Below are 12,920 nucleotides of genomic sequence, written 5' to 3' on the forward strand. Positions count from 1 at the left end.
CATTCGCACCGTCGTTGAATATTCGTGCTTGCTTTAAGTGCGCGTGAAACTTCCTTGGTGTGAAGTCCTTGCATCACACCTCCAGTGAAGAAGTGAGTGGCATCTTCTAGTCTCAGAAAAAGCCACTACTGAGAGAAAGGGGACAAAAAAAGCAATGGAAAGATTATTAGCCGCAACGGAGCTGCCCTGCACGTAGAGGAACAGTGTGAAATACAAGAAAAATAAAGCAGAGTTAGTTAACTCAAGCAAGCGCTCGGGGATTTGTGTGGCGCGTCCTGCGTTAATCCTACTATTCTGTCGCGGTTTCCGTAACACATTGACACGAACTGGCACAATTTCCCACTTTAAAGCACTTGAAGGGTCCACAACTCAGTCACAAGTAGTACCTGAAGTACGAAAGTTTTCTCCTACGCATGTTCTTAATACAACGACGGACCAGACACCTTCTCGACGAAGACATTCCATGTCCTGAAAATATTATCTCGCGCTAGCAAGGATGATTGCGTTTAGCATATACAGCAGGGGCGCTATAACGTGAAGCTATTCCAAACTTTACTATTAGAATTCTTCAATCAGCACTACGCGATTGGTCAAAAAATTTTTTGGACCACCCTCTTCGCCGGTCTGTCACGCGACGTCACGAAAACCGCGCTAGCTCCCCGTGTACTCACTGATTGTGCATGATTGGAAAGAACAAAATAATAATAGTTATTTCTGAGTGGTGCTTGCTGGATTAACATGCTACTAATTTATGCAGTTTTGTTTGCTTTGTACGCTGTTGTTTAAGCTGCTCAGTAGGTTGCCGGTGCTGGGAAAGCGGGTGTGCTGTCACAAATGCTGACAGTTCAGTTAGAAGTATGGTTCTTTGGGCTAGTTGATTAGAGACAGCAATGGGGCTCATAGCGCAGGAAGATACGGAAAAGCACTCATCCTTGTTTTCTCGCTCTTGTCCGTGGCTTCCAGTGCTATGACCCCCATAGCAGTTCAGTTAACTTTTTTTTTCAAGAATGATTGCATGTCGTCATGTGGCTAAACAAATTACCAGATTATTCAATACGGTCTCATCTGCGTCATCATTGAACACCATTAGTGTATGTGGCTCCCAGGCAGTGCATGCACCGCAACTGCCAGGTTAAAGAGAGGCAGTTTGAAGACTTGTTCAAATATTGTTTCTATGGTGTCAGCCCTGCAGATCACTACGTCATCGTTGACCCTGGCGTAGTCCTTTGTGTCCGCAAAAATAGCATTTGTATATCGTGTCGCAATCGCATCTTCCAAGTCGGCCGATACGCGCCTCTTACTGATCCGAGTCAATAGTCAGCGGCAGCTTCGGCTTAACGAAATTTTGTGGTTAATTAAATTTCTCTCATTGGGTTTCAGGGAAATTGGCCAAAGCTACACACGGTGCTCCTCACGTTACAAAATTTGGCTTTGGCGGGTTCGTCATAGCAAGAGTCTACTTTATAAAAAGGCGGGAATTCCGATTAAGTCACACCCATCTCGTTCAACATAAATATTAAGAGCTAAACTCTCCATGAGTCATAAGACTCTTGTAATCTGTCCAATGTTTCGCATCTTTATTGCGATGCTATGCCCGTGTAGAATATTACAGCACCCTCTGCGCGAGTCCGGATAGGCTTGAATGCGGCTAGGCTCACAACTCCGTTTGCGTTATGAAATATACAGTGCTCACCGAATTCAGAAGCTGGTGACATTTTTGTTCCTCAGTGACCGGCAAGTGCGATTTTTGTCGCTTTGTTAGGCGAAGAATGGCAACATCTATATTGATTATATGCTCATTACAACGAAAATGCATTTACCGTTTTGAAGATCGATGATTTCTTCAAAGAGCTTGACACTTGTACAATGTAGGGCACGCGTTGGAGAAATTCACTGTTTAGGACAATATCCGAATATGAAATACACCCACAGAACATTTCTTCGATGCCAGGGAGAAGAAGAGTATCCGGACAAAAGGTATCTCTCATTTGCGTTGCCCTTAATGTTTTCTTCATTTGAAACTTGATTACGCTTCGATGAATCACCTGGAGTGCGCCGAGAAGTAATTTAATCAGACTGGTACCAAAGGAATTACGTGTAACTAATTACTTGTAATCTATTACAACTTCCTTCTTTTTTTTGGGGGGGGGGTAGCCTTTTAATTTAGCGATTACATTCCTTACTCGGTAATGCTCACAGTAATTGAATTGCAGTTTTAGTAATCAATTATATGTAATTAGCTATGTATTTGTCCTACGAGCTGTAATTGAGAGGCAATTCTGGGAACCTGAATTTAGCAGGATCTACCGTAGAACGCCAGAGATCGTGCCACGCACCAGGCTCACGGATGAGCACGTTCAGACGAGCAAACACGAGAGGTTAATATATGGAAGAACAACTTGGTTTCGACGAGTTAGTTGACCTTGGCAGTTTTCATAAAAACGCGGTAAAGGCGAAAAGAACACATAGGACAGGACGGGCGCGTCTTCGTCTTTATCGCGTTTTTATGAAATGTCTTAGTATCTGTGTGCTCATGTTAACACTCCACCAGATGTCGACCGACGATTAAAATCGACACTTGTATGTCTGGATAGTGAAGGTCACTTACGACGTTAAGTCCAGCGCGACCTAAGGCCAGGCCAAACTACGGCCGACTTTTGCAGCTTTTTATTGGCCGAACCAAAGGAGTATTGGAGCCTTGACAAGTACGAAGCCTTGCTCGTCACAGAGGAACCAGCTGCTGAGTGACGACAGTCCTGTGCGCAAGATGTCCGTACGTCACAGCACTGCCCCGCTTGCGAAACCCGCGCGTGAAGCTAGCTTTCAGTGCTGGTGCCGATGAGTTCCCCCCAAAAAAGGAATGAGATAACATGACCCAAGAAAATGTTTAAATACAAATGTCTGCGAAGATAAGCAATGCATGAAGCGGTCTTCACAGACTGTGACAAGGAACAGGAATGGTGGCGGCAAATACTACACAGTGAATCACTCTCTGACCAATTACGGGCAGTCCAGAAGGCCCGCGATATGGCTGAAGGGCTCGGCCTGACAGTGCCAACGTGGGAGCGGCCCGCGTCAACGTACGGTTGACCTTCAGGACCCAATAAAGTTCTCCATGCCATACCATGAAGCGCTGCAGAAGAAGCATTGAATGTGCTAGGCCAGCTTGTGCTGTACATCATCTGCCAAATGTTATTAAAATTTCGGAAGAAAGTAACGTAAAAGTAATTCATTATTTTTTAATATTTCATATCAGTTGCCTTCCTGCGGAAGTAATTGGTCACGGTATCGGTAACTCATTCTTCCTTTAAAGTGTACAAGTCTGAGTTTATTGGGTTGTTCCCATTAAAAGATAAATTCCTCTATAGCGGTTGCCTGTGCAATAATATTAATTCACGGCTGGCGATTATTTTTTTGCGTTCAATCTTTGGGTGCATACATAAGCGTGACTCTAGGGGGTCTATAATTGTAAGCTAAAGACGGGCTGACTGGCGACTTCACTGTGGTGAGGAACAGATCCGCGCCTGTTTAGAGCGACTTAGCAACAAAGCATGCAATACGCTCGCGGTTTCTTGAAGCATTTGCAAGTTTATTGGTTAATTCTTGTATGTAACTTACCCTGTAACTGCCATAGTAAAGAATGTTTGAGGCAACCAAAACATCCATATGAAATATTCCGTTCAAAATGCGTGTGTTCTTTCTCTTAGGACGCTTGCTTAATAGCCTCGAAATCAACGCGGCAGTGACCGACTCGCCCACAGTTCTATCGAACGTAAGTGAAGTGTTTGTTGACGCTGATCGCGGATCTGCACTTGTGGACACAGGAGCTGTCGTATGTGTTATGGACGCTAAGCTTTGCCGCTTACTTCGGAAAGTCACGGCGCTCTTTCTGGACCGACCCTGCGCGCAACCAGTGCTCAGCATGTTCACCCCTTCGCGGCTTGTACTGCTCGTGCTGTCATTGCCGACGTTCTATACTCCATAGAGTTGATCATCTTTTCCTCGTGCTCTCATGAGGTAATCCTCAGCTGGGATTTTCTCTCGTGCCACAGTGCCGTTATCCAATGCGCACAGGCCGAAACAGAGCTCTCGCCGCTGTTAGATTTGCCGTTCATGGACAATTTTTTGGTTTCGACGAAACTACTAGGTCCATGCCGACACTAACGCTCCTCCGAACTCCTCTACAGTCGCGCCCATGTCCTGCAGCGGAATCTCAGGCGCTGTTGCACTACTGTCTCCGTCTGACCACTTTCTAACTGGGAAAGATCTGCTGCTGCCTTTTGCGACAATGGACATCACACAGGGCTACAGCACCATTTTCGTCTTCTACCCGTTCCCATAGCCTGTAATGCTGCTCCAAGGAAACTGTCTTGGCAGTGTGGAAGTGATCGAAGTCCTGCAAGTTATGGACGTGCCCGAGTACAATTACTGTGCTATTTCCAGAGTGTTAAGTGCTCTTTCTACGTTTGACCTCTCGCCCAGTGATGTGTTCGGTTCTTCTATTGCCAATTACAACAATTTCGTTCTTCTTTCCATGTAGGGCAACCTTGCCTAGACCGGAAGCCAGCTGTTACAGATCGCATCGGTACATGAACGCAACCGCTCTTGCGGCAACGTCCGTATCACGTATCTCCTGCAGAACATCGCGTAATCAACGACGAAGACATGTTTCGCCACCAGTTGATACGACCTTCAAACAGCCTAAGGGCATCCCCTGTCGTCCTTGTTACGAAGGAAGACGGTTCTGTATGGTTCTGTGTGGACTACCCGCGCCTCAACCAGATCACCCCCTAGGATGTCTACCACCTCCCGCATAGACGGCAGGATTGACAGTCTGAAAGGCGCAGAATTTTTTGCGTCTCTACGTTTGCGCTAAAGGTATTGGCACGCACCTATGGCAGACGCCGATCGGCCGAAGACAGCGTTTGTCACAGCCGACAGCTTATAAGAATTTGACGTAATGCCTTTTGGACTTCGTAATACGCCGGCAACTTTCGAGCACATGAAGGACACAGTTCTGCGCAGCTTGAAGTGGCACACGTGCCTGTCCTATGCGGACGACGTAGTTTTTGCTCCTGACTTCACGACGCATCTTCAACGGTTCCGGTATGTTTTTATGTGTTTAACAAACGCCGGCCTACAGTTAAACCTCCAGAAGTGCCAATTCGCCGCTCGGCAGCTGACAATTCTAGGTTACATCGAATCCAACGATGGTATACTCCCGAATGCAGCCAAACTTCGGGCCTTCACGAAATTCCCCAAGGCAACGTCCGTCAAATAATCGCACAGTTTCGTAGGTCTCTGTTGGGTCGCACAATTGGGTCGCCATGATATCGCCCCTGGCGACGCTACGAAGAAGCAATGAACTTCGTGATCATCCGAGTTTGACGAGGCCTTCACAAAGCTCCATCGTTTGCTAATGCCTCCGCCAATATTGCGCCATTACGACCCGACAGCCCCTACGGAGGTGCACACAGATGTCACCGGTCTTGGCCTTGGCGCTGTGCTTGGCCAGCGCAAGCAAGGGTTTCCTGAGTATGTCGTGCTTTGTGGAAGTCGTACGCTCACAAAAGCTGAAACCAATTACACTGTGACGGAGAAAATGTCTGGCCATCATCTGGGATCTTACTAAGTTCCGGCCTTTTTGTATGGCGGTCCATTTGGTGTAGTCACGGATCACCATGCACTATGTTGGCTGTCGTCCTTGAAAGATTCCTCAGGCCGTCTTGCCCGATGGACACTTCGCCTGCAGGACTACGATATCCGCGTGCTACGCCACACCGGACGCTAGCATTCTGACGACGACGCCCTCTCGCGCTTTCCCTTACCTGACGACAATGCCTGCCACTGACTATCCACATTTACCGTTTCTTCGCTCGACTTTACCCAATATAAAGACTCTCCCACGTAACTTCCGCCAAATATTAAAAATATGCAAATGTCACGTAGCCGGACAGAACCAACGTAATATTGTCTGCCATCGCTGGGGGCCCTTAGATTACTTTGTCGAGAGGTTCAATCACACCGTGTGTGAAGTAGAGTGGACGACCAGACGGTGTGTAACTGGAGCCAACTAAAGCACGCGCAAACCTACGTGTTATCGCTCATAACCACTACAGTGACTCGGGCACTCTCCGTAGTCTTCTGCGAAATACTTCGTCGTTGCATGATTAACGAGAAAATCAGTGCAGTCGTAGCGTAGCGCTTCTGTAGCAGCGAAAACCTTTTAGCTCAATATCTCCCATGCAAAGCGCTTAGAGAGCACAACTTCCATGTTGAAGGTCCCATTTTTTAACAGCGTGTCTTCTGAGAGTCGGGAAAAAAAAACACGATATCAGCGCCAACCCCCATTTGCAAGAAACATCGCATTACGGAAATGTCACCGCGAAAGTGCGAAATCATTATACTTGCAGTGACCAAAGTTGACGTCAAAAAAGCTTCATTGATAAGCAGCAGCTGCCCGTTGTCTCCTGGGGCATATATCCAGTGTCGCACAACCAGCGGCCGCATGATGCATACTCAGTGGTATTAGTCATATCATAAGAAGCCATCAAACACTGACACCAAGGACAACATAGGGGAAATTACTTGTGCTTAATAAATGAAATAAAGAAGCGATAAAGTAATGGAAAATAAGGTGGATGAAAAAACAACCTGCCGCAGGCAGGAACAGTACACAGCACAACAGAACACAGCGAGTTGATTGAGTTGGGAAGTTAACATTCTTGGCGCATATGTGCAGCGCGACACAGACCTGTCGTCCTTCCTTTCTACCGCGTCTGTGTCGCGCTACACATATACGCCAAAATTGCACAAGTGAACTACCTCAGATGCCAGGCGTACGCATTTCAGCGAGTGCAGGAGTGTTATTCGAGATAAATGCTGCTCAAGTGTAAACAAGCCGACCTCACCTCTGTAAACAAGGCGAACGCACCTCGCATATCCCGGTCCCTTTCGGAGCCGGCTGCTCTCGTACGTTCGCACAGCACCGCGTAAAGCGATTCGCCACCTTCCGAGCGATTTGTGCAGTTTGATGCGCTGCAGCCCGTTATACTGGAACGGAAGTGTCAAAGTTACGTGCTTCGTAGCACTTCACCAATGTCTAACTTAATATTCTCGGATACCGTACCTGCAGCCCGGAACCGATCGTTGATACGTACGCTCGATGATCCGCTGTTTGCAATTTCGATGGCACAGACGGAGACGAGTCGGCGCCGTTTCCGTAAAGTCGGCCTCGCAGCCGGCAGTTGAGCATCTGACGTTATTTTGCACCACGTGATAGCGCTCGTCGAATAGCGGTGCGAGCGGCGCCGCAAACATTATGCGCAACTCGGCTCCTTGCGGGAGCATATGCAGGAGCCCCAGTTGCTATTATATCCTCCTCACCCGACATTGAGTTTATCTGACTGCCCGCGCGCACTGTCGGCGCCTAGTAAACTCCTCTCCCCAAGTATTTCTTTCTCCGTTGACAAAGGAATTCCCCTGTATCGTTATCGTGCAGGGCTTAAGGAAGGAAGGTAGCAGAAACAAGAGGGTATATTCCATTTACAATGAACTGTAGGCAGGTTTAAGAAACGAAAGAAACACAACTAAATGAACACGTGATAGCGATCGCTAAAGGTTGTAGGATGACATTGAAAGTAAACAACTCGGGTCGCGCAAGTGTTTCACAAATGCATTTTCTTCCTGCGAACAGATGCCACACTTGAACTTTTAATGAGGAGCTTTCCATGTTTGTTGCGTTGTCCTCAAAGCTGTAATCGGGATTAATCCGCTATGTACCAAGCAATATTAGCGTAAGGGGGGCGAGAAACAAAGGGGCTGGAAAACAAAGAGGCAAAAACAGAAAACAGTGAACTGTTGGTGAAGGATGATTCCAGAAATGGTAATCTTGATAGCGTTTGATGATGATGTGGTGTAGGACGGCTTGAGGAACTGTTGCACATAGCCACTGTCCTGGATCTATCGGCTAATAATCAGGCCGCGTGAGGAATTTGTATGTAAGGGTTCTTGAATTTGGAGTAAGTTTGAAAATCCAATAAAAAATTATATGCGAGAACAATATTGCCATGAGCAGGAGGATAAGAAAGAAATGGTGTATAACAACCAACAAGAATGAGAGTGTTTTGTCGAACATAGCAAGCGGAAAATAAATGGAAACAAAAACAACAGCAAAGAACAGGAGCACATAAATATAATTAAATATCTTTGCAGTAAGCATGTTAAATAACCAAAAGAAATTTGCTTTCTCTGTGCGGGAAAAATACCGTTAATTATGATTTTTTAGGGATGCTCTGCTTTTTCCAATTAGAAGCTCATTACCTACGAATATGTATATGTTTAGATAAACATGCGCCGTTTGTAGACAAGCAATTCAAGAGGTAATTAAACTAAACCAATGAATAAAAAAGAGGACGCCAAATAATGAGCAGGCTGACTTAATACCACTGTTTCAAATCAGCTGAAAGGGATTCAGACAGTCTTAGGAAAGTCTGCACGGTTACTAACCGAAACCTAAAGAACTTTGTGATTCTTAATATTTACCGCATTAGCAGCAAGCTTAAGAAAGTTGGTTGTTTCGTTCACAGCGAAATGGCACAACCATTAAGGGAATAATGGAAGAATAGGGCTATGACCATACACAAAAGCAGCACAGACTTTCTTTCTTTTCTTTTTGACCTGCTTTGACCGCATAGCGCGATCTATATTTATCAAAAGGAGCTTGCGAGATCAGAAAAAAAAAATGGCGTTGCCTCCCTTTGAGCCACATAATTTCCTTGTTTTCTAACTCAAGAGTCCAGGTTGCTTAATTCCTGCAATGAACTCAGGTTGAGTCTGTATCCGACAACTCTGCGTCAATCCTGCATTGAGAATGAGTCCAGGGACAATTGCATTTTTAATAACTGCTTGGCTTTTAGTGCAAGGTACATGTAAATGCGGCGTCGTAATTCCAATCCCTGTGTGAACGAATAATCAGAAACAAAAAATTATTCCTTAAAACGAAAACTGCGGCTTTTTTTTCGATATGGTGAATACCGTGTAATTTGCTATGGGGTGCGGGAGAGCGGTAATAAAATCTGTGACTTAAAATTCAATTTTTATATTACGTCCTACAAATACAGATAAACAAAGAGCAAGTAAATCACACTTGTCTAGGGCGCGGAATCTCTCACTTGTTTAGCTATGATCTGCGCTCGTTTCGATATGTGGTTGCTCTTGAGAGCATGGATCACGCATGCGGCGAGACCATGCCTTGTTGCTGCAGCGTTGCCCGTACGCGTATTTCCAACTGCTCGTAGGTACAACGGGGCGTGGAACTTGCGGAGACGACGGACGTTTGCGCGCATGCGCGAGTGAGAGCGGGTGCGAGAGAGGAAATGTGGGGAGTTTTGATTCTTGAAAATACGACTCTGCCTAGGTACTACGGAGGAGTCCCTTGGGGCGCGGTGTATGCGCTTGTCCCTAGGCGTGCCGTGCCGGCAGAAGTCGCGGGGCGCGGTTGTGCTGAACTTAGCATCGCAAGTTGGCGGCTCGACGCAATCATATTTAATCGATCATGTTTTTACTAATGAAAACAACGTGTCATTATTTCGCATTATTGGCGGCGCCTCCAGGACACCAAAGCGGCAACGGGGATATCAAAGCTAGAAGCCGGACTGGTCCGTGGGTTGGGGCTCGCAGAGGCCTGCGCGTGCCAGGGGAGTATAAGATCGGCTGTCCGCTATCGCGGACAGCCAATGTTTTATGCGAACACCCCCCAGGCACGCTTGGGCCTCTGCGGCCCCAACCCACGGGCCGCCCGGCTTCCAGCTTTGATCCCCCCGCTACCGCTTGGGTGCCCCGGAGATCCTGCGCCGCCTGCTTTAATATAACCTCAGGTGCTCTCCTGAGGCCTCCGTTTGCCGGTTACATGTGCCCTCCTGGAGCAGTGCTTGTAAAAAATCCGATCTATCGTCGCGACGAAAAAATTCGACCCGTGACTTATAAAACACCAGTCAGTCATTGTCCCTTCAGACACAGCGATCACCAAGCGGCGTCCGCGCCCACTGCCTCACCGCGCGGGCAGCCAGCGGCGGAGCGTATAAACCAACTCGACCGAACTCCGCAATGCCGGCATGTCAGGGGACAAACGAATACAACGCAATCTAAGAAACCTCCTCCGTAGTGCCTAGGCTGAGTCATATATTCAAGGAGCAAAAGCCCCCAGATTTTCTCTCTCGCGCCCGCTCTTACTCGCGCCTGCGCAGAAACGTCGAGCTCCGTCAAAAGTGGCACGCCCCGTTGTAGCTGCTAGCGGATGAAAAATACGCTGCCCGTACATCTTTTTACCGCAAAAGATGGTAATTAAATCACCGACCAATTGACCTCACTAGACAAGTGGGATTGACTGTACAATGGTGCATAGACGTATTTTGGAAATTGAATGATTTTTTAAATGTATGTGTAACTGTAGCAAACTCGCCATTCACTGAGCCTTCAACAAAACAAAACAAAAACAAAACACGAAAAGAAAAAACGTCCAGTCGTAGAACGCGGCGGCACCGTTCTTGCCCACAATAATATTGGCGTCAATATATGGGCTATTCTTGCGTGCGATTAGAAAATTTGTCAAAAGGCAAAGCCGAATCCACAAAAACACGAAGCTAAAAAATAAATTTTTTGTAAGAGAAAGCTGAAAGTTCAACAAAAGTTCGTTCTCTTCAGAACATCCAACACAGTACCAATGCCTTTCTGAGTTACCAGCAGCGTAGTAGATCGCAGGTCCAGGCCGAACTAATCGACAATTCCAAGCACTGGGACAAGCCTTCAGAGCACAGACCTTGGTCCCGGGTTCGATCACAGGACAAGGACGAGTGTTTTCTTTGGCTGGAGAAGGTTCCTAAGAAATTAGTATGGGTACCCCTATAGCATTGCGCTACTGTCGGATGGACTGTGGATGACGGTTTTTCTCTTTCATGAAGCTACCCTCACCTTGCGCATTTCCGCAGAATTGATTAACTAACTGGAAATTCACAGGTCGGACAAGGAAATTAAATAACAAACAAGATATGTTAATTCGCCGGTAAGCTGACTACTCATAGGTGCATGGCAACTTCTCTGCTTGGCCAGGGAGCAAAACTGCTGTTCTGTGACACAAAAATATCTCCCCGTGACGTCACATAATAGCGCTGTTACTCGTACCAACCCGGGCAAGCAAAGGAAACTGTAAATGCAATCGCCACAATGCGAAAAGGATGTCTTCGCGGCCGTGCAGACATAGCTGATAGCGATCAGACTCGCGTTTTTCTAGAGGTACACATAAACGCACTCGTAGAATTCCTTCGGAGAAGACGGTGCAAGTGACTAATCAAGTAGAATAAAATGAGTCTACCGAGGAGGACTTGTTACAATGTCTGACCTACGGCGACGCTTTATACAGTCAAGATATATGGATTATTATTAATTTTAGCCGCAAGATTGCAATTCATAAGCAAGTTCTGTGAAATTTCTCTATAGCGGTCTTGTGCAGCAGAAATAGCAATGAAAAAAATGGAAATTAAGCAACAATACCTAGAATTTATGTAACTTTCAGTACCTATTTTGCTACTGTTACAGGCCTACATAAGCAAATCCAAATGCCACGCTCTATGCGAATTTGTTTACAGAAAATTTTACGGGGCGTTTGCCAAGGACGCCGAAGTTGAACACATGTCCACCGTGTAAAGCTTCGTTTAACATAAAAATGTGGTTCTCGAACATGCGAGTTCGATGCATAACAATCACAAATGTAGATATCGTAGCGAAGAAGAGGAACACTATAGTGGGCCATCCTTTCCAGCGCTTTGTAGTGGGTCGATCTCTCCTGCCCTGTGCTCGCGGAACGCCGCTCGTGCTAACAGTTCGTGTGCTGCTCTAACGGTCGGCCCGAATGCTGGTGACAAATGAACACATTTACAAGTGGTGGAGATTACTTCGGGCTACAACGTCAATCCTTTATTTGCGATCCCCGGCCCTACGGTCAACCATGCCTGAATACGCATGCCAGAAAACACTCTCTACTCCATCCCAGCAAGCGCCTCGTCAGTCAGTCGTGTGCTCTGGTGTGCCTCGTCACGAGGACCCTGCCATTTTAGGGGCACGGGCGACACCGATGTGGAGGAATCGCTGATGTCATGTGAGAGGGCATCCGCCCAAAAAGGAATTGAACGATCCCGCAAAACTGAGCAACGTGCTTTCTTTCTCGTGAGTGCGGCCGGCCTCTGGTACAACAACGATGAGGCCAAAGTTTTTACAGGACGCACGCAGGCAGCGCGCGTTGATACGACGCGCGACCACCTCATTGCTGGTTTAGCTGCAATCTGAAACCTGTAAGCGCTGCTTGCAGAATGAAAGTGTTCCTCCGGGAGAAAGTTGCAGGCCAGCTCTCCTTGATGACCTTCGCTGAGTCACTGCATCTCCAACAACCTGTCTCGAATTTTATGCCTCCGCTCGGTCGCAGGATCGAGCAAGAACTCACCGTGGTCTTGCCAACTCAGCGCCAACGTCTTCCTGCGGCTGCGCCACTAAGCTACTCTGAAGTCGTTGTGACGCCCCAACAGGTCCCGGTGGCGGCACCACTCGGCAACGCTGAAATAGTCGCGAGGACGCAACCACTCTCTCCAAGTATTCCTCTCCCTTATGCTGACGTCGTGTATAGGCCCCGACTGCAGCCCGCCATGAAGTCACATCAGCAGCCGCCCCGTACTAGGCGTCCTATGACATGGGTGGGACACGCCCCAGCTTAACGGGTGGCGTACTCCCACCAACCTGCCAACATGCTTTGCGCGCAGCTACGCCGGTAACATCGCACGTTATTGTAATTGTGTGCAGCCGCCTAGCGCCGCCCCACCTGCAACAAACCGGCCCACCCCTCCATATCATGACTCCTTGTAATCACGGCG

Source organism: Dermacentor andersoni, chromosome 4 (genome assembly GCF_023375885.2).
Source record: "Dermacentor andersoni chromosome 4, qqDerAnde1_hic_scaffold, whole genome shotgun sequence".
NCBI lineage: Eukaryota > Metazoa > Arthropoda > Arachnida > Ixodida > Ixodidae > Dermacentor > Dermacentor andersoni.